We start from the raw sequence: 23,049 nt of genomic DNA on the forward strand, positions 1-23,049 counted from the left end.
AGTGGGGGACAAAATAATCCCCCATTGAATCCACTGTTTTAGATTCTTCATGAATGTTTTTGTTTCTATTTTATTTTATTTTTCAGGAAGGGTCTTGCTCTGTCACCCAGTCTAGAGTGTAGTGGTGCGATCATAGCTCACTGCAGCCTTCAACTCCTGGGCTCAAGTGAGCCCCCCACCTCAGCCTCCTGAGTAGCTGGGACCACAGGTGCTCACCACCATGCCCAGGTAATATTTTTGGTTTTTGTAGAGACAGGGTCTCCCTATGTTGCCCAGGATGGCCTCAAACTCCTTGGCTCAAGTGATCCCACCTCAGCCTCTCAAAGTGCTGGGATTACAGGCACAAGCCATCGCTCCCGGCTCCTCACGAACATTTTTACAATGGTAATTTCTTTTTGACAGTTCTTTTGTATTTATTGCAAGTGATACTGGCTTTTCATTTCCGGTGGTGATCTGAAGGTTCCTTTCTGAATGAATTTATGTTGTGAAAACAGTGAGTGATTTAGAGAAAATGCGAAGTGAACATTGTACCTTGGGCATCGGATGTGGCAATGGTCAGAGGAGGAGAATGCAGACAGATGAAGCAGGAGAGATACGGAGTTAGGTGAGGAGTGGGGTGGTGGCTCCCATCAGAACGTGGAGGTGGGCTCTAAAAGTGTCCCTGACAGGCCTGGGAATCCCCCAGGGAGGTGTCACATAGGTGCACACACCAGTTCTCTTGGAAGTTCAAGCCCGGCTTTCTTCCAGCCTGGCAACAGATTGGTCTCTCTTTGATTGGGCACCAAAGGAAGGGGTTGGCTCAACTTTGGGGGCCCATGTGGAAAGATAAAGATCCCTAAATACTAGACGCACCCTGTTTGAGGCAAGATGCTTGCATGATGAAAGGAATGGGGGTGGCCAGAAGCAGTGGCTGATGCCTGTAATCCCAGCACTTTGGGAAGCCAAGGTGGGCAGATTATTTGAGGCCAAGAGTTTGAGAACACCTGGGCAACATGGTGAAACCCCATCTCTACTAAAAAATACAAAAATTAGCTGAGCGTGGTGGTAGGCACCTGTAGTCCCAGCTACTTGGGAGGCTGAGGCAGGGGAATCTCTTGAACCCAGGAGGCAGAGGTTGCAGTGAGCCAAGATCACACCACTGCACTCCAGCCTGGGCAAGAGAGCAAGACTCCATCTCAAAAAAAAAAAAAGAAAGAAAGAAAGGCGTGGGGGCCAGGTGCGATGCTTCACTCCTGTAATCCCAGCATTTTGGGAGGCCAAGGCAGGAGGATCACTTGAGGCCAGGGGTTCAAGACCAGCCTGGGCAACATAGGGAAACCCCATCTCTACAAGAAAATGAAAGGCAAGGGGTTCTCTGAGATAAATGGGAGTGTGCAGCACCCCGGGGAAGCCTGTCTTAATTTCCTTCTGTGTTTTGCGCTCATGGGAGACACTGGGCAGACTCCCCCTCCCTGAGACTTCTTTCTCTCCATCTCTCTCTCATTTTTGTCTCTTTCTCTCTGTCTGTCACTGTTTTGTGTCTGCCTCTCTCTCCCTACCCCCTCTCCAAGAAGTCCAGTTAAATGTCTCCAAGTGACAAGCAGGAATAGTCACTGTATCCATGTCTCCATGGTGGGCCTCCCCCTCTCCTCCTGTTTTGCTCTCGGAGGGCCCTGATCGGCAGAGACACCTGTGACGGGTCTACACCTGCAGTGTCAGGCCCCAGCTCACCCCCCACCAGCTCAGTCCTTCTGCCTCAGCATAGAACTGAGCCCTTTGCAAGCCACCTCAAGAACATTCCTCCCAGCACTACCTTCCATCCCTCTGGTCTCATTCGCTGAAATGCAAATCCAGCTCTTCTGGCTAGTTAAGTTTTAAGTGCTCTGAGCTTCCACACTTCCCTGCGGCAACACTGGGACTCCATCCAATTAGTTTCACTGGCCAGGACCTAAGAAAGCTGCCTGTGCACTAAGAAAATGAGAGGATGAGCGGCCACCTTGACAACCGTCCAGAGAGCCAAAATTGACAGCCTCTCTTTACCCCGGGCACTTTACAGTTTGTGAAGCACTTGACCATCCCTTGTCCTTTGTAATCCTTGCCTTAGCCCAGGAAGGCTAGGTTTCATTACACCCTATGTGAAAAATGAGAGTGTAAAGCTCAGAGAGGTATATCAACTCAGCCAGGGTAACACAGCAAGGAAGGAGTGTGTTTGAGTCCAGGTCTGCCCAACTCCAAGTCCAGGTGTTTTACCATTCCATCACAGTCTCTTCCACTCATTCATTCATTCAGCAAATATTTATTAAGCACTTTCTGGATGATAGGCTGTCTTCATGGTTTAGGAAATAAAGGAGTATATAAGACAAAAAGGTCCCTGCCCTCAAGGAGCTGATAGTCTTATGAAGGAAGATGGGAAAAAACACACACATTTAAAAATTCAGAGTTTAGCCAGGCACAGTGTCTCATGTCTGTAATCCCAGCAATTTGGGAGGCCAAGGCAGGAGGGTCGCTTGAGGCCAGGAATTCAAACCCAGCCTGGGCAACATAGTGAGACCCCATCTCTACAAAAACAAATAAATAAAAATACCTTTTGAAGTTCACAGTTTAATAAATGCTGTGAAGGCAAAGAACGGGATATGGAAGATAATGATTGAGTCAGTTAGTTTAGCCAAGGAAGTCAGGGTAGGCCTCCCTGAGAAGGTGACATTTAAGCTGAGACCTGAAAACTGTGAAGGTTCTGGAGGGAGAGAGCCCCAGATGGAGAGAATGGTGAGGCAGGAAGAGACCAAGTACGTTCACAGTTTCAGACCCAGGGCAGGGAAAGAGTGAGGAGGTTAAGAGGTGGGTGAGAGGTGGGACTGTTGCTATGAGGAGCCACGAGACGGTCTTGAGCTGTGGGAGGTGTAGGAGTGACACTGTCAGCCTTATCCCATTTGGAAGTGGATGCTGGCCCCGTGTCTCTGCAGGCCCTTGGTCTTCTCCTGACTTCTGGCTCTAGGGGGCGCTCATAGAGGGGCCTAGGCACTTTCCATGATAGTGTCTGGCTCTGCGAGGCCCACCTCTGTTCTGGGACAGGATCCGAGATTTGAAGCCTTCAAGATTGGGACCTAGGCCATATATGGCCAGAATGACAGGCAGACAAAGCTGGAGTGAGGTCACGCAGAAGCATGGAGGGGGGTCTCGGCACCATGCCCTAGTCCATCCTCCGGTGAGTGCTAAGAGCTCCATCAGGGTAAGCAGCTATGAGATTGCCCAGGGCCAAGCAAATATAGGGGCAGAGAGGGCAGGTCCCTGGCAGCCCAGGGCATCTCATGCATCTCACTGCCTGGCCCAGACATCACTGTCTTTGCTCCCATTGGCCCTAGAGTCCCTGCCAAAGACCGTCAGCTCTTCTCATCTGTTACATTCCTTGAGCAGGAGTTGGTTTTCTATCCCTCTTTATTTATTCTATTTACTTTTTATATTTTGAGAGTTAGAGTCTCACCCTGTCACCCAGGCTGGAGTGCAGTGGCACGATCATAGCTCACTGCAGCCTCAAACTCCTGGGCTCAAGTGATCCTCCCATCTCAGCTTCCCGAGTAGCTGAGACCACAGGTGTGCACCACCATGCCCAGCTATTTTTTTTTTTCATTTCTGCACAGAAACAGGGTCTCGCTCTGTTGGCCAGGCTTATCTGGAACTCTTGGCCTCAAGCAGCTCTCCCACCTCTGCCTCCCAAAGTGCTGGTATTACAGACGTGAGCTGCCACACCCAGCCATCCTGCCTGTCTTCTGAGGAAGGCCTGTGACTCTGGCAGGTGCTCCCAGCAGGGGCTCCCTCTGGCTCAGAGCTGGGTTTAGGACTAGGACACCCCTTCAGTCACCAAAGATTAAGGCTTAACTGGTTTTGCAAGCTGCTGAGAAACAGGCAAGAGAGGGGGAGGCTCCAGAGGAAGGGGTGGCTCTAAGGAGGCCCTGGGTGGGCACCTGGGCTGCGGTTACCCCAGTCTGCACCTGCCTGCCCTGACTAGGCTCAGGTGTGAAGCCACAGAGACCCTAGGTCACAGGCTCACACAGGCTCAGCCCTGCCCTGGTCCTGAATCGGGCTTGGTCGGGCAGGAAGAGGTGCAGCAGCTACATAGTAGGTGCTCAGTAAATGCTGATTGACTCTCATAGCCTCTATCTCAGCAGGTCCGGAAGCCCCCAGCCTTTCCAGCCCCTGCAATATCACATGGGCAGTAACTAGGGGACAGCTGCTCCCCGTTCCAGACAAGATGTTCTCTGTTCTCTGTCCTCTGGCAGAGTCTGCCAGACCTCCACCTTCCCAGAGACAAATTGTGGGTAAATGCGAACTCACACATTGTCTCAAAATAGCCACTGGGGAGTTTCTGATCCTGGGGAAAGCACATGGAAAAGACTATTGGTGGGGAGAATTTTCCCAATATGGAGAATTTCCATCAAGGGAAAGTGTCCTCTTAGGGGCTTTTAGACTCCCCAGCCATCTGCAGCGCCAAACAGCCTTCTGCAGGGAGGGGCTGGGAGTCCAGGGAGACAGCAGCAGCTCTTCTGTGTGAAACCAGGACAGGACGCCAGCCTAGGCAGGGACCAAGGACGTCACAGTCATGGAGGACCCTCAGAAAGGGCCAGTGGGAGGTTGGGCGTGTTGGCCTCTGTAAATACTTGTTGAAGGAATGAGCGTTACAGAAGCTGTGGTAGAAGAGGATTGGAAGACACATTTGAATCTTTCTGCCCCTTCAAATAGGCACTCTCTCCTGGGCCAGGGTGGGCCACTGGTGGGGAATGCAGGGGGTTGGCATGAGCTGCATTCATCAGCCTGAACCCTCTAATAAATGCCCCATTGTAGGTCTAGAAAAGTGAAAGTGAGGGCCGGGTCCGGTGGTTCATGCTTGTAATCCCAGCACTCTGGGAGGCCAAGGGGGGCGGATCACCTGAGGTCAGGAGTTCGAGACCAGCCTGGCCAACATGGTGAAACCTCGTCTCTATTAAAAATATATATATACAAAAATTAGCCAGGCGTGGTGGCGTGCACCTGTAATCGCAGCTACTCAGGAGGCTAAGGCACGAGAATCATTTGAACCCAGGAGATGGAGGTTGCAGTGAGCCGAGATCGCGCCAGTGCACTCCAGCCTGGGCAACAGTGAGACTCCATTTCAAAAAAAATTAAAAATTAAAAAAAAAGAGAAAGGGCCAGTGGGAGTGTCAACTCTGCGAGGGAAGAAGGATGAATTTGGCAATGGCTGTCCAAACTGAAATGCACTTTCCTTTTGACCCAGCAATTCCACCTCTAGGAATTTACCCTCAGACATATTTGCAAGTGTGGGCAAAATTTATGGACAAGGGTATTCACTATAGCAGAGCATTGGAAACACCCTAAAAGTCTACCAGTAGTGCACTGATAGATTGAGCCATGGCCATGGAAATCTGTGTCTCCATCCCTGACCTCACTTCCCGCCCCTCTTTCCCTCTCTGGCTTCCTTCTTGTCCCTTGCATACCCCAAAGCATATTCCTGACCCAGGGCCTTTGCATGCACTGTTTCCACTGCTTGAGCCATTCTTCCCCCAGACACCCACGTCTTGTTATTTGTTACTATCTCAGGGCTCAGATTCCAGTCCCTTCTGCAAGGGTGACTGTGGCAATTTGGAGGCCATATTCCCTGGGCTTCAGAAATGCCAAAGCAGATTCATCCACTCTGATGAGCCAGAGACCCTCAAGCCAAGAGAAGCCAATGGCCTAGTGGTCTCGACTCTCTCAGACGTGACCCAACCCAAGTGGACGGGTTGCACACCATTCAGCTTTCTAGTCACAGGGCACTGTCTGCCAAGCCTGCCAAGCTGCCGTTTATTAAGGTTATGAAGGAGCAACTCTAAGGTGATCCCATGCCCTAGTGTAATTCTTTCCCCTTAATTGCAATTATCAGTAGGATATGGCAGTGGTAATAGGATGTACATGACTATGTTACATAAGATTGTGACACTTCTCTTGCAAGGAGGCTGTCCCTCTTGATGACTTAATGAAGTAAGTAGCCACATTTGAGGTCCACAAGGCAAGGAACTGAAGGTGACCTCCTTGAGCTAAGGATGGTCTCCAGCCAACAGCCAGGAGAAACTGAAGCCCTGAAAGAAACCAAAAGGAGCTGAAATCTCCGAACAACCAGGTGAACTTCAAACAGATCCTTCCCTTAGATGGGTTCTAAAGGGGAACTCAGCTCTGGCCAACACCCTGACTGCAGCCTAGTGCAGAGGACCTACTTAAGCCAGGCCAGGACTGCTGATCCACAGAATTGTGAGCTAAGAAATGTGTGTTGTTTTAAGTTGCTAAGGCCATGGCAATATTGTCACACATTTGGCAAACACAGCAGTGGGCTCTGGGCCAGGCCTGACCAGGGCAGGCAAAATGGCTCTGGGGCTGGCTGGTTCCCTCCTGAGTCTGCTGGGGGAGCCATGCCCATGGCCCAAAACAGGCCATGCATTTGGTCTTGACACCTAACTACCCCTTCTGACACCAGTCTCCCAAACCTTGAACCCCAGCCTGGCTGCAGCCAGTTTCTCTTTACCAACACCTACGCTCCCCATATACACAGACACAGGCATGACACAGAATAATACAGAGCTTTGAAAACAGAGCAGACTGAGTCCAATTCCTGGCTCCAACATATTTTGTTTATGTTCTATATGTGTGTGCTTGAAATAAACATATATTCTCTAGGGTTTTTTTTTAGGGGAAATAGAGTTCTATATATAGTTAATAATTCAAATGTATTCATTGTATTGTTCAGTAGCTCAGTTCACTTTTTTGTCTGTTTCTCCATTAGTTTCTGAGATGTCTGTGTGTATGTTAAAAATCTCTATCATTGCTGATTTATCTGTTTCTTCCTGAGGTTCTGCCAGCTATTGCTTGCTATAAAGTTTTTGTTGTTAGGAAAATATATGCTTATGATGATATATTTTTTCTTGTTTTGTTATTCTTTTTACCCACCTATAATTTCCTTATTTGTTCCCTTATAATTTTTGGTCTTAAATTATACTCAGTGCTCATTTCATCAGCATATACATTAAAATTGGGATGATACAGGGAAGATTAGCATGACCCCTATGGAAGGTTGACATGCAAATTTGTGAAGTGTTCTATTTTTACAAGAAAAAAATTCTATTGAATCAGATAACAAAACTGTTAACCCAGCTTTATTTGGTTCATTTTTTTCACGTATATCTTTTCCCATTCTTCTCTCTTCTACCTTTCTATGTCTTTTAAAGTGTGCCTCTTGTATGGTTGGATCTTGCTGTTTTTATTTCTATAACCCAAGAGTTCTGACTTTTAACTGATGAATTTAACCCAGTTACATTTATTGTAATTTGAATTTATTTCTGCCAACTCCAGCACTTACTAAATGTGTCACTGATATCCCAGAGGTACAGCTGGGCTTGGCAACAGGGGGTTCCAGGCCCAAAGGCCTGATTCAGCTCAGGGAACTATCATATTTCGAGATGACAGCCAAAAGAGAGCCCAAGTTCCTTATACTGGGCCAGGAGAAAGAGATCCAACAGCCCAAGGAGTTCCTGTGGCCCTGGCTGAGCTCCTCCTACCTACCCTCATTGAAGACCCACAGTACTTTGTGGCTAAGCCTATACCAGCTGTGTTAGGACTCATAATCACAAGTGGTGACTACCTAGCTCAAACTGGGTTTTTTTAATGGAGGAAATAAATTAACTCATGTAATGGAAAGTTGTATGGATCATTTGGCATTATACAGAGCATGATCCAGGTGCTCATATGATGGGGTCAGGAATCTGTCTCTTCCTCTCTCAAGCACTGCTGTCTATTGGCCTCATTCTCTGGCAGATTCCCTCCATATGTTGAATCCATCAGCTCCCAGCTTACATCCTCTCCTCATTTAAAAGGGCATTTCTGGTGTTCCAGCAGTTGCCACAAACATCCTAGAACTGAAGCTCATTGCCTTGATTTGTATCACATGCTCATCCCTGAACCAATCATTGTGGGCAAGGAGATGGAATGTTTTGATTGGCCGGGCTTTGGGGCCACCTCTGCAGTGAGATGTGGTGCAGTAAACATGGCATGAGAGTGGAAAAGAGATAGTTTCCAAAGGAAAGTCATTGTGTTCTAAGCTGAAGAAGGAAAAAAGGATGCTATCAAGGCAAAACGCACAGAAATCCACTATGAACACTATGACATGGAGATGACATGGAGACAGTCAGAGGCTGGGCTCAAAACAGCCCTTCACTGCCTCTCTCCTAAGACAGCCACATCCCTGCAATTCTCAGCAAAATCCCCAAAAGCCAAAGTCATCAACTGGACTTAATCTTCTCAAAGGTGGCTGCTCTCCCCTGTGCCCACCTGCAGCCACAAAGAGAAATATTGAGAGATGACATTATAGAATGACCTTTAGAAAAATACGGTTTTGCCTCAGATTGAACAAGTTTCCGCCCCTTGGACATGAGACAACCAGAGCCCAGACATGAGACCCAACAGGCTTTGATGCAGCAAAATGGAGGTTGCAAAGCCCTCGTGTGAACTCTCAGGAAAGCTCTGGACGTTGGCCTACAAAGCTGAGGATGAAACCCTGCTCTCCAGGTCCGGGGCCCTCTCTGCTGGCTGCATTCTGGCCCGCAGGAAGGAGCCCAGCCCATGTGTGGGTCCACCTCCAACACCACAACTCTACCCAACAATTCCTTCATCTGAAAACATTCACAAAGGCTCCCACTGAGTCCTACCGGGCTCCAGAAACACAGAGATGAACAGAATGTGGTCCCTGCCACAAGGCTCAGGGTTTGGTTTGGGAGACAGGTTTGTGCTGTGAGGTCCCCTTAGACTTGGAGTCAGCTGTGATGTCTGGTGCCTGAGACCAAGATGGCGCCAGTCCCATGCATTCTTCTGTGAGCCAGTCCAACTCACCCCCACACTCTGGGCTCCTGACCATACTGGGCTCCAATCCAGCCATCTCCTGGGATGTCCCTTACTTCCCCCAACCTCAATCCCACTGTGCTCTAGGTCTACGAGGCCTCTGGCCCTCTGTCACCCAACTCCTGACCTGGTCCTTGGAGTGTGTTTTCCTGGATTGACTAAGAATCATCCCCAGGTTCCTTTGGCTTGATACTGTCCTGGTCACCTTGGGAAGTGTCCCCTGCCCCAGCATCACCTGAGATCCAATCCTGGCTGGGAGCCCTACAGGCCTTCTCAGCCCCTGGGGGATTCAAACAACTGCCACCTGGTGGGTAGTGGAGGTGGAAGTGGCCGCACTGGATAAATGTCAACCACAGAGCAGGGACGCTTCTTTCTTTCTCTCTCTCTTTCTCTCTCTCTCTCTCTCTCTCTCTCTCTATATATATATATATATACACACACACACACTCACATATATATACACACACACACACATATATATGTGTGTATATATGTGTGTGTGTATATATATATGTATATATCTGTTTGTGCCCTAATCACTGGCAGTAAATGCACTTTTTTTCTTTTCTTTTTTTGAGACAGGGTCTTGTTCTGTCACCCAGGCTGGAGTGCAGTGGTGCAATCACGGCTCACTGCAACCTCAAACTCCCCAAGGGATACTCCTGCCTCAGCCTCCTGAGCAGCTATGACCACAGGTGCACACCACTATGCCCGGCTAATTTTTTATTTTATTTTTTTAGAGATGGGGTCTCACTATGTTGCCCAGGCTGGTCTCAAACTCCTGAGCTCAAGTGATCCTCCCACCTTGGCCTCCCAAAGTGCTGGGATTACAGTTGTGAGCCACCGCATCTGGCCAAATACACTCTTAGTTTCTGTTTCTCTCTCTGTGTGTCTCTCTCTCTAGTTCTGCCTTCCTGTGTATCTTTCTATTTTCCACCTCTGTTTTTCTCTGTATATCTCTCTGCCTCTCTGTATATCTCTGTATGTCCTGTATATCTCTCTGCCTCTCTCTGTCTGTCCTCTCACACACAGATACATTCTTCCCTTTCTGTAATTAATCTTGTCCACACCCCCTCTCCCATTACATGAACTGCATACAGTGTCACTGTAATACCAAATCATTACATACTTAAATACCATGAAAGTCTCAGTGCTGCCACGATATTACCAATTCTGTTACAGTCATCATCCTCAGAGCCAACCATGTATCAAGCACTGTGCTGGGCACTTTATATGTGCTCACTCCTTTAATCTGCACAACCCCACCAGTAGTCTGACTATTATCCCATTTTGGAGAAGGAGTAAGCAACTGAGGCTCAGAAAGATGGAAAATTTGGCCAAAAGCACACACCTGGTGTTGAGGCCAGGCTCCACACCTGAGCAATCTGCCCTCCACCCCTACCCAAATGCAGGCTCTCACTTTCACTTTTCTTTTTAAATTTTTTCGAGACTGAGTCTTGCTCAGTCACCTAGGCTGGAATGCAGTGGTGTGATCTTGGCTCACTTCAACCTCCGCCCCCCCAGGTTCAAGCCATTTTCCTGCCTCAACCTTCCAAGTAGCTGGGACTACAGACTTGCACCACCATGCCAGGTTAATTTATGTATTTTTAGTAGAATCAGGGTTTCACCGCGTTGGCCGGGCTGGGGTCGAACTCCTGACCTCATGTGATCCTCCCGCCTCAGCCTCCCAAAGTGCTGGGATTACAAGCATGAGCCACCGAACCCGGCCCTCACTTTCACTTTTCTAGACCTACAATGGAGCATTTATTAGAGGGTTCAGGGTGATGAATGCAGCTCACGCCAACACCCCTGCATTCCCCACCAGTGGCCCACCCTGGCCCGGGGGCAGAGGAGAGAGTGCCTATTTGAAGGGGCAGAAAGATTCAAATGTGTCTTCCAATCCTCTCCTACCACAGTTTCTGTAACACTCATTCCTTCAACAAGTATTTACAGAGGCCACCTTGATGTCTGTGGTACTAGGGATACAGGGCTCACCCAGATAGACCAAGTCCTGCCCTAAATCTCATGCTCTAGGAGGAGGGGCAGGAATAGACGCCCACCCAGATCAATGCACAAGCTCAGTTCAGCGCACAGCAGGTGATGCAGTGCTTATGCAGGCAGGCACTGCATGGCTCTCAGCCCAGCTCTCCCACTCATGCTGTGTGACCTCAGGCATGTTAGTTAACCTCTCTAAGCCTCCTTCTCCTCATCTCTAAAATGGGGATGAGATGCCTGAGTAAAGGACCTGGCACATTGACAAAGAGGTGGGAACCACTGGGAGGCAGAGGGTGGGCCTGGCTCCCACCTCTATGGCTCAGGGGCAGGGCAGATCAGTGTGCCCCATGAGCTGTGGCAGGTGGTCCTCAGAGCCTGGCTACTTCCAGTCGCTGGGCAGACAGGAGTTAGACTCTCCCCACTGAGCCCTTGCTCACTGTGTGTCAGAGACTCCAGGAGCTCAGCCTTTCCCCTATGACAGGGCTTTGGCCTCGGTTTCCCTGCTGGGTTCCCCACCCAACCCCACTCCCTGGGGAGCTGGATCCTATGCCTGTGCTGCCCTCTACTGGCCACCAGGAGGAGGGTACCAGCAGCGCACCCACCCTGAGGATCTCCGGCGGCCCCACCCACCCACTCGGCTTCCTCCTGAGGCCACGCCCCCTGAGGCCAGCCACTTCCTGGCCACGCCCCCCAAAATCCAGCTTTCGGGCTGAGTCGGAGCCCGGGCCTAGCAGTCCTGTCCCACCCTCCTTGCGTTTCTCGCGAGACCAGGCCCAGAAATTCCCAGCATCCCTTGCTACACTCACTCCACTAAGTCCCTTAAAAACTGCCAGAAACCAGCGGTTCCTCCAGCGTAGGTTTTATTTCCAATTTTTATTGAACTTATTAAAATTCTTACCTCTTCCCACCTCCCTAAAGCCCAATTTCTACTTGGCCCTGTGCCTGGGGCCAGGCTCATTTGTATGAAAGGCCTGATGGCCTGCAGACTCCCCCAGCCCAGGCTTCTAGCAACATGCAAAGGATGTGGCGGAATTTAAATCACTAATGGCCAGCCGGGAAGCGGAAAATGACAGGGGCCTGCCCCATCTGTCCCACCTCCCGAAGACTCACTGGCTGTTCCCTCCCCAGCTAACAGGTCCTGATCCCCTTCTAGAATCCTCAGACCCTTCTGCAGGCCACTGATTTGCTTCTAACACTCCAACTCATTCATTTAACTGACATTTATTAAGCATCCTCTGTATGCAAAGCATGGGGCCAGCCACAGGGGATATGGCCGTAAATACGGCAAGGCCATTCCTCCAAGGCTAATGAGGAGAGTGACATAAACAGTGACGTGAAATCAATTATTACAAATGCTAAAATAGAAATAGATCCAGCTACCGTCTAAAACTGGCACCCCACGGGCTGAATCGAACCTGCAGATGTTGGCAAGAGCTGTAAAAAAAAAAGATGATATTTTGATGCCAACATTTTAAAAATTTGGAGGATTTCCATTAAAATATGGGAGTTTGGGCTTCTCTTGTAAAAAATCAGAAACACTGGCAACACTGGGTCCACATTTCTTCTCGACAACCCTCAGCTGGAGCTAGGCTGGAGCTGGGGCGTTTCATGAGGGCCTGCAGCTGCCAAGCCCCTCAGTGGTGCCATCGTCTGCCCGTCTGCTGCCCTCTGCCATAGCTCCTGCAATATCCCCAGCTCGCTCACTCATCCACATTCCCTCCCAGGCCACTCAAGGCATCTTGAGTTTCAGCCTCCGAGAAGGGCCTGAAGGAGATAAAAGGTCTGTGTTCCCTGGATTGGGGAAAGGCTTCCAAGAGGAGGTGAGCTTGGAGATGGGCTTGGAAGGCCAGCATGTGTTCACTAAGAGGCAGGGGGAGGAGGGAAGGAAGGAGGAAGGCAGATGTGAGTGCGGCAGCCAGGAGGTGGGAGCAGGGCTCGGGGCCTCCCGTCCTCCCAGAGCTGGGGGTCTCCTGCATTGATGGGGCTCCTCACTGAAGATGGGCTCAGCTCTCCTCTGATCTTCCAGGACCTTCCTTGGACGGGTAAGAAAAAGGCTACAGGTGAGTGGAAGTTATGGAGGTGGAGAGAACAGAAGAAGGAGGGCCTTCAAGGCTCCGGGAATTGCAGAGGGATTTTGAGGAGAGTCAGTGGCCTTCCCTCTCATAGGATTAACACTTTGATGATGGGCTGGTATATAGCAGGTGCTCAGTAAATGTCGGCCCATTTGCTGCTGTTTGCTCCCTGTGTCTCTCTTGTTCCTCCTTTTTCTCTCACTTCCTTCTTCCTCCCTCCATATTTCTCTGCTTCTCTCTCTCTGTCTCCCTCCATCTCTCTCTCTCCTTCTTTCTCTCTCTGTCTCTGTCTCCATCCGTCTCTCTCTCCTCTCTCTCTGTCTCCCTTCATCTCTCTCTCCTCTCTGTCTCCCTCACTCCCTCTCCTTCTCTCTGTCTCTGTCTCCATCTCTCTCTCCTCTCTGTGTCTCCATCTCTCTCTCCTCTCTGTCTTCCTCCATCTCTCTCTGTCTCTGTCTCCCTCCATCTCTCTCTCTCCTTCTCTGTCTCTGTCTCCCTCTATCTCTCTCTCCTTCTCTTTGTCTCTGTCTCCCTCCATCTCTATCTGTCTCTGTCTCCATCTATCTCTCTCTCCATCTCTGTCTCTGTCTCCCTCCATCTCTCTCTGTCTCTGTCTCCCTCCATCTCTCTCTCCATCTCTCTCTGTCTCCCTCCATCTCTCTCTCCTTCTCTCTGTCTCTGTCTCTCTCCATCTTTCTCTCCATGTCTCTCTGTCTCTCTCTCCATCTCTCTCTCTGTCTCTGTCTCCCTCCATCTCTCTCTGTCTCTGTCTCCCTCCATCTCTCTCTCTCCTTCTCTCTCTCTCTCTGTCTCTGCCCCTGTCCATCTCTCTTTCCTTTTCTCTGTCTCCCTCCATCTCTCTGTCTCCTTCTCTCTCTGTCTCTGCCTCTCTCCATCTCTCTTTCCTTTTCTCCCTCTGTCTCCTTCCATCTCTTCTCTCCTTCTCTCTCTGTCTGTCTCTGTGTCTCTCCATCTCTCTTTCCTTCTCTCTCTGTCTCCCTCCCTCTCTCTCTCCTTCTCTCTCTGTCTCTGTCTCCTTCTGTTTCTCTTTCCATCTCTCTCTGTCTCTCTCCATCTCTCTCTCTGTCTCCCTCCATCTCTCTCTCCATCTTTCTCTGTCTCTGTCTCCATCTCTCTCCTCTCTGTCTCTGTCTCCCTCCATCTGTCTCTCCTTCTATCTCTCTGTCTCCTCCATCACTCTCTCTTTCTCTCTCTCTGTCTCCCTCCATCTCTCTCTCCTTCTCTGTCTGTCTGTCTCCATCCATCTCTCTCTCTGTGTGTTCTTTTCTCTCTCTCCTTAAGTGCGTGTCTCCCTCTGTCCCAGGGGCCTGTTCATCATCTTCCTCTGCCTCCCATCTCCTGCTCCATCTCTTACCTTATCAGGGGCCCCCCACTCTCCTCTCTTCCCTTCCCCGCCCTCCTAGCCCTGCAAAGACTGAGATGTGATGATGGAGTATTTCCTGCAGGAGGTCCTGCCTCAAACCTCACACGCCCAGAATGCACCACTGTCCTCCTTCAATGCTCTTGCCCTCATGGGATGACTCCCCTGTTTCCCCATCATGGTCGCAGCCTGGCATCTGCATCCTCCATGACTCCCACCCTTGCCCTGCAGTTTGTGGATCATCAAGTCCTGCCAGTTCTGCTTCTCTGGAGCCCATCCACAGTCCTCCGTTCCCTCTGCCACCATCTCCTTGTGGCCAGACACCTGCAGTCACCTCCTAGCCGTGCTCTCCAGTCTGTACCGGCCCTGCCGGCCCTTCCTGTACCCCAACAACAGTCTTTGTGAGACTCACCCTGACCTTGTCACTCCTTCACTTAAAGCCCTTGGTGGTTTCTCATTGCACCCCCACACTTCCTAGCCTGGCATCCAACTCCAGCCATGACCTGACCTCACTTTCCCCTTTCCCAACCCCAAACCAGCAGTCTTGCTGATTCCGTGTCCAGCCAGTCCTGGAGTCACTGTCTCTGAACATTCCCCCATGAAGATTCCGAGTTGTCGTGACTTGGGGAGGGGGTGCCACTGACATGTAGCAGGTGGAGGCCAGGGATGCTGCTGGACACCCCACAATGCACAGGCCAGCCCCCAACAGCAGAGAACAATCTGGTCCAGGAGGTCCGTAATGCCGAGGTGGAGAAAACCTGGTCCAGGGAATTGGGCACAAACAAGTAAATAAATTAATTTGGGGCCGGGCGCAGTGGCTCACACCTGTAATCCAAGCACTTTAGGAGGCTGAAGCAGGCAGATAGCTTGAGCCCAGGAGTTTAAGACCAGCCTGGGCAACATGATGAAACCCCGTCTCTACAAAAAATACAAACAATAGCCAGGTGTGGTGGCATCCGTGGTCCCAGCTACTCAGGAGGTTGAGGTGGAAGGATCACCTGAGTTCAGGGGGGCCAAGGCTACAGTGAGCCCCCTGATTGTGCTAGTGTGCTCCAGCCTGGGTGACAGAGGGAGACCCTGTCTCAAAAAGAAAACAAAGAAAAGAAAATGTGGTCAATCCATACAACGGAATATTATTTAGCCATAAAACTAACAAAGTACTGGTATGAGCTACAACATGGATGAAACTTGAAAGCGTGTGAAGTGAATGGAAGAAGCCAGTCATAAAAGATCCTATCTTCTATAAATCCATTTATAGAAAATGTCTAGAATAGGCACATTGATGGAATAGAAAATAGAGCAGTGGTTGCCCAGGGCTGGGAAGATCGGTGGAAAATGAAGGGTGACTGCTAGTGGCATGGGGTTTCTTTTTGGGGTGATGAAAATATTTTAAAATTAAGCTATGCTGATGGTTACTAAAAATCATTGAATTATATGCTTTAAGCATGATATGTAAATGATACCTCAATAAAGCTGTCTAAAATTTTTTGAATTAAAAATCAGGAGTTAAGAAACAGATTTTGGCCTTCCTCGAATGCCATGCATATGATCTCTCAAGTTCACCTCTGCTGCCGTATTCCCTGCTGTATTATATCTGGGCAGCTGCACTCATTTAAGTCACCTCCATGGTCGCTCTGGGCATTAGATGTGAGATTCCCCCAGTCTGGAGTGAGGAGACCATGCGTACTGAAGTTACCAGCCTCATTCTCCCATCTCATGTCCAGTCCTAGCAGCAAAGAGTCCCTGGGGACCAGAAGGGGCCGTATGGACATGGATGGCCAGCAGTGGACTACATGGACCAGTCTAATAGCAAAGCCCATGAGCCTTGAAGCCAAAAATCGCCACTTACTAAGCCTGTGCCTCAGTATTCTCAACTATAAAATGAGGACAATAAGAGCACCTACCATTGTAGTGTCAGAGGCATTTGAACCAGAGTGACTCCATCTTGACGAGGGGCTGGGTAAAATGAGGATGAGACCTACTGGGCTGCATGTCCAGGAGGTTACGCAGTCCAAGTCACAGCATGAGTTAGGAGGTCGGCAGAAGATACAGGTCATAAAGACCTTGCTGATAAAACAGTTTGCGGTAAAGAAGCAGCCAAAACCCACCAAAACCAAGATGGTGACAAAAGTGCCCTCTGGTTGTCCTCACTGCTCATTATATGCTAATTACAATTCATTAGCATGCTAAGAGACACTCCCACCAGCACCATGAGAGGTTACAGATGCCATGGCAACATCAGGAAGTTACCATGTATGGTCTAAAAGGGGGAGGAGCCCTCAGTTCTGGGAATTGCCCACCCCTTTCCCAGAAAACTCATGAATAATCCTCCCCTTGGTTTGCATATAATCAGGAAATAATACTAAGTGTCCTTAATTGAGCAGCCCATGCCGCTGCTCTGCCTATGGAGTAGTCATTCTTTATCCCTTTACTTTCTTAATAAAGTTCTTTCACTTTACTCTATGGACTCGCCCTGAATTCTTCATTCTTTCTTGCATGAAATCCAAAGAACCCTCTCTTCGGGTCTGGACAAGGGACCCCTTTCCAGTAACAATAGCGCTGGACAGAGGTCATGTCTCAGCACACAGTAGGTGCTCAATAAATGTGAGCTATTGGTGCTATGATTCTTGTTTGTGATTTCAAATTCCCAGAAGTTCTAAAATCCAAATGTTTTTTCACAACTCATCTGGTCACAATACCTGACTTGGCCTAAACTCCTTTGGAACATAATAAGCCTGACCTGGATGGATGTGAGGCTATTTACTATCTTGATTTGTCACCCCCTGCCAACCTGCGTATGTGTTTTACAGCAGAAATATTAATGGATTTGATTATAGGTTTCTGCCCCAGCTGCTGGTGGGGTGTGATGGAATGGATAGTCTATGTCTTATGTTACCTTCCAAAATCTAAAAAGTTCTGAATTCTGGAACACTTTTAGACCCAAGGATTTCAGACTGGGCACTGTGACCTGTATGATGAAGATGATAACAACAAAGATCAAACCCTGCCCCCTCTTTGCCAGATGTTGCATTAAGAGCCAAAAATGGTGGCACAGCCCCAAGCAAAGGCGGAAGGGAGAAAACATCAAAAAATTCTGAAGATAAATCTTCTACCAGCCCAGGGGGATGGGGGCTTAGAATTAAAATTAAGGTCCCATCCAGAAATGAAAGAGCTGAAGTGTTGCCTGCACACCTGGGCTCAGGGATAAGAATAGCACTGGCCACCTTAGCTTTAGAAGACTGAGTTTGGAGAGACTCAGCTTGGTCCACTACCTCGGGGAAAGGAGGGGTGAAATGGGTGGCTACAGAGGGGTGAAATCTGTAGCATCTAAAACACACAGGGACTCCCCATAGAGGGCCAAGCTAAGCAGGCCCAGCCCTATTGCAAATGCTTAAGGCATTAGTCCCCAAACAGGGAAGACTTCCCAGGCCTCTCCCTTAATGTGTCAATGGCTCTAGTTGCCCCAAACTGAACATAGCTGGGAGAGGGGAGCAGGTGACAGCTCAGCTGCAGATATGTGCTCCTGTCTCCCCACCCAGGACCCTTGTTGTATAATAAAGAATTTGACTAGCCCTTGTCCCTGCTTCAGGAGGGACACTCTAAATCCTTTGAAGTTTGTAATAGAAGTGTCTTTGTTATTCATGAGGCTCTTGAATCACATCAGATTTGATGCTAGTGAGATGAGATGATGACTCAAAATGGGGGCTGCGGGAGGGTCACTAAAAAGATCAGCCTTGCAATTAGAGGGCTGGGGCTTTGAGCCAGCCTGACCTCAATGAGGAGAGGGGACTGGAGACTGAGATCATCTACACATCGACATGGCCAATGATTCCATCAGTCGTGCCTATGTCATAAAATCCCAATAAAACTCTGGACACTGAAGCACAGGAGAGCCTTTTTTTTTTTTTTTTTTGGACAGGGACTTTGTCACCAAGGCTGGAGTGCAGTGGTGCAATCATGGCTCACTGCAGCCTCCTCAACCTCCCAGGCTCAAACAATCCTCCCACCTCAGCCTACCAAGTATCTGGGATATGGGTGTGTGCCACCATGCCCAGCTAACAGGCAAGCTTCCTGGATGGTGAACACATGATGTGTTGGAGGGTGATGTGTCCTGATTCCACAAAGAGACAGCATGGGAGCTCTGCACTGAGACCCTTGCCAACCTTGCCCTATGTGTTTCTTCCTTTATCTGGTCTTGATCTGTATTCTTTATAATACAGCTGTCACCTTAAGTAGAGTGACTTCTGAATTCCATGAATCATTCTAGTGAATTATCGAAGCCTTGTATTTGTAGCCAGTTGGTCAGAAGTGATAGTGGCCTGGGGACCCCTGAACTTGCAGCTGGCATCTGAAGTGGGGGCAGTCTTGCTGAGGACCATGCATTAAGCCTGTGGAGTGTGATGCTGCTTCTGGGAAGATGGCATCAGAATTGCATCACCACAGACCAGCTGGTGTCAGAATCCCCCCCTTGTCTTGACTTGACTTTCTGTGGCAGACATTGTCTTGCCTCCAACCATATCTCCTTGGCCCACACCAGGCGTCATCTGTGGCTTTGGTTAGGCAGTTCCCACACATGTTGGTGACTTCTTTCTCAAAGACTTGCTTTCTTCGGTGGAGAAGGCTGGAGATTATGGGGAGTTAATGTCTCAGGAGTGACCCTAAACTAATGGTGGATGGAAGTTGGTGAGCAAATATCACTGCTTTCTCACCCCTTGAGTGAACAGTTTTGGGGTGTGCTCTACTCAGCCTCCATGAGGGACTGAGCCCCAGTGGCCCACAGTGGTTACATTCTCATCAATACTCCCTTTAATGTCTTTCCTCCCTTCCTGGCATCCTTCTCCACTCTCCCACCATACTTGCTAAGATCACCTCTGAAAGAAACTGCTTGCACCTGAATCTTCATCTTAGGGTCTGCTTTGGAGAAACTCAAAATAAGACCTCTGCCATTCCTGGGGCACTGGATCGTTCGGCTCCACTGTGGACACTCTGATAATCTCCCAGTTTGACAACACATTTGGGCTTGTATCAAGCAGTTCATTTTGGCAACCACTTGCCTACTGTTGCATGATAATCATGCTTGGTCCATGACTGAGCCCACATCATGGACGTGCCAACAGACCCAACCAAACCTGGCTAATGAGAGTAATTCATCCTCTGGCATGGTAATTTGTTTAGAAATGAGTCTATGACTTAGTTGGTCCAATTATAGTCCTTTTTGGACAAAACTCCAAGCAGACACTATTGGAAAGGAGCTCTCTCTACCTCTAGAATTTTAAATGAGCCTGGGCTACTTGTAGCCATCCTCTCTGCATGGAGAGGGCCTGACTAAGAATGATACTAACACAGAAGAAGGCAGAGTTTAGAGATATAGATTTCTGATTACATGATCACCTGGATGCAGCTGTGCCTGAAGCCCACCCCCTCCCTTTTCAATTACTGAACCAACAGATTTCCAGCATGATCCCCTTTTTTCCCTCCAGCTAATTTGATCAGGTTCTTGTCACTTACAAATAAAAGGATCTTTAATAATATGTAAATATTCATCTTTCTGACTTAGACCCTCTGCATTTTTAAACACAAAAATCTTGCCCTCTAAGCTATGAGCAAGAAACCAAGTCTGCCAGGCCAGGGAAACTGAACAGAAGGGGTTATGGGTGGGGGATTCTTTCAGCACAGGTGAAGGTGGCAGGGGTGACTGGTGGAATTAGGGTCCCAGCAAACTTGTCCTAAGATAATTTGTGGCCGTTTACAGGAAGAAGCATAAGACCAAAAGTCACCACAATAAGAGTAAGCTCCAAGAAAATGCCAAGGAATTAAGAAGTGTAACAGGAAGGAAGCCTTCCTTGAGGGAAGGTGTCATGATTGAACACAGAACTTAAATCTGAGCTTCCTGGCAGCCGATGGAAAAAGGCAAACTCAGTGAGCGCATGGCTCACATTCACTCCTAAAAGGCAGCACAGATGAGATCGTAAGGCAAATGGCTCTGCAAATTTGCTTTCCTAAGAAGCCACATGCTGCCTGGCTCCTGGCACTGGTACCAGGCCCAGGGGAGTTGCACTGTGCCTGCTCACAACCTAGTTCCCGAGGATGTGGGTATAGGCAGTGGAGTGAAGTTGGTATGCTTTGCCCCTTGGCCCCCAGGCCTCCAGGTCCCCAAACTCCTGTCCAAAACACACTGGTGGCACCCACCCCCCAGGCCACAGAGGAGTGTGCTCTTCAACTCAGTCTACACTCTTAAGACGGCACCTGAAACTCGGATTTCAAAGAGTTACCTTGTCTTTGGTAATTTGGGTTTTATTGTGAAATTTCATTTTCTCTTTAGGTAACAAAATAGATGCTTGCTGATTTCTCCACAAGGCTGATTATTTCCCGGAGATGGACAGGTTTCTCTTTGTGCCAGTGCTGTTTATCCTGAAAGCCCACAGTTAGCCGGACTGTGCAGGAATTTTCCAAACGACTTTCTCTTTTTTCCTTAGTGGATCAGCCTCAATTTTTGGAGGAGCTGGGGGAGGAACAGAAATTTGCCCAGCCCGCTCACAGCCCTTTCTGGATCTAAGCCCCTGGCCACTGGGGAGCAAGAGGGTGGCAGAGCCCTGTCTTCCCCAATACCTCTCGACCGAAGTCACAAGACTTGGGGGGAGTGGGGACATGGGCAGCCGGAGCCATCCCTGGTCTCGAATTAGTCTTGCTCTGCTGGGAGAGCACGAGAAAGGCCGTGGTCTAGTTCAGGGCCACATTATGACTTTTATGGGCCCTGGGCACTTTTGCCATCGTATACCTGTTCCTCCATAAAAGAAGTATTAAGATTTACCTTTTATGACAGTAGTGGTATAAAGACAAATATGACCCTGTCTAGATTCATTTTTGTGTCTTCATTATTATTATATTCTTTTTTCTTCTGGTTTTAAAAGAAGTCAAAATTAAATATTTCATGGGTCCCTAGCAGTATCGTGAGCTCCAAGCCCTGTGCTGGCTGGAGAAGGTGACCAAGGGAGCCAGAAGTCACCAACTTCCCATTCCCTTGCCCCTCCCCAACCCTGTCCCTCAGCCCTGGGGGGCCACCTTCCTATATAACCCTCTGCTGCCAGCAACACTGAGTGGGGAGACAGCTTTGACCCTTTTTCTCCCTTCACTGAATCATCCAAACCCCAGCCCCTGGGCCTCAGCCTTGAAAATTGCCCACCTTTGATATCTGTTCAAATTGCCCCAGCCTCATTTTGAGAGTGCTGGACCTTGGGGCCAGATCTGTCCCTCAGTTTATTCAAAGGCAGCAAGGAATAATAATAATGATAACAACCTGAAGTCCTGGGTGCAAAGCCCTGCTCAGAACATTTCACCATGGCAGACTCTAGGGTTCAACACATTACTAGCTATGTGGCTTCAGGCAAGTCAGTTTTCTGATCTGTAGAATGAATGTAATGCTATAGGAGTAAAGAGATTAACACATGTGGCAGGCTTACCCCAGGGCCAGCGCATAGTAGCATCTGTTAAAGAAAAAAAAAATGGTTTTCGAGAGACAGAGTCATGTTCTGTTGTCCAGGCTGGAGTGCAGTGGCATGATCATAACTCACAGAAGCCTTAATCTCCTGGGCTCAAGGATCCTCCTGTCTTGGCCTCCTGAGTAGCTGTGTATTAGTCCATTCTCACACTGCTAATAAAGACATACCCAAGACTGGGTAATTTATAAAGAAAAGGGGTTTAATTGTTTCACAGTTTTGTGTGGCTTGGGAGGCCTCAGGAAACTTACAATCATGGTGGAAGGGGAAGCAAACATGCCCTTCTTCACATGGTGGCAGGAGAGAGAATGAGTATTGAGCAAAGTAGGAAGCCCTTATGAAACCATCAGATCTCTTGAGATACTCTTGAGATATTCTTGAGAACTCACTCACTATCGTAAGAACAGCATGGGGGAACTTCCCCCATGACTCAGTTACCTCTATCTGGTCCCGCCCTTAACATGAGGAGATTATTACAATTCAAGGTGAGATTTGGGTGGGGACACAGAGCTAAACCATATCAAGCTGGGACTGGACTACAGGCTCACACCACTATGCCCAGCTACTTTTTTTCTTCATAAAGACAGGGTCCCACTATGTTGCCCAGGCTGATCTCAAACTCCTGGCCTCAAGTCATCTTCCACCTTCAGCCTCCCAAAGTGCTGGGGTTACAGGCATGAGCCGTCTCACCCAACCTGTTAAAGAAAAACTTATCCAAACACTTTATGTAAAAACGGTAAGGAGGACTTATTCAAGAGGGACCACTGCCTTGGGGGTTTGCAGTAGTAGGGAGAGATTGGGCTCAACTCTGAACACAAGGACAAGTGGGGATTCATAGCCAAGGAGCAGGGTGGGGTTCACAGATGAAAATCACTATGAGGAAGCATCAGGGGTAAGGGGGTTCTGGCTAAATTGACTCAACTGGGTTTTGCTGGAGGCAGGCCAGATGATAACACAATCAGGGGTGAGGGAGGAGGAATTTGATCAGATATCAAGGGTGGGGGGTTTTTGATACACGGATCCAGCAGGATTCTTGCTAAAATGGGACTGAGTGGACCAAGGACAGAACCCAAGATTGGGGTCTAGTCAGAAGAAGGACTCAGAGGGGCCTGATTCAAACTGGGTCAAAGGAGAGAGCCTTTATCACATCTCAGTCAATGCTGGCTATTGTGATTAATCATAATGAATGAATGAATTATAAATCAGTTGT

At 48.9% G+C, this 23,049-nt stretch overlaps 1 protein-coding gene and 1 non-coding gene across 3 annotated transcripts in view; one reads left to right on the forward strand and one right to left on the reverse strand.

Annotated features, from left to right (window-relative positions):
- GSG1L (GSG1 like) overlaps positions 1–23,049 on the reverse strand; it is a 278,648-nt gene that overhangs the window by 70,552 nt on the left and 185,047 nt on the right. The window lies entirely within an intron of this gene.
- On the forward strand, positions 7,004–7,110 carry LOC115931194 (U6 spliceosomal RNA). Its single transcript, XR_004067735.1, has one exon. It is a non-coding gene; the product is annotated as a U6 spliceosomal RNA (small nuclear RNA).

The sequence above is a fragment of the Gorilla gorilla genome, chromosome 18 (genome assembly GCF_029281585.2).
Source record: "Gorilla gorilla gorilla isolate KB3781 chromosome 18, NHGRI_mGorGor1-v2.1_pri, whole genome shotgun sequence".
Taxonomy (NCBI): Eukaryota; Metazoa; Chordata; class Mammalia; order Primates; family Hominidae; genus Gorilla; species Gorilla gorilla.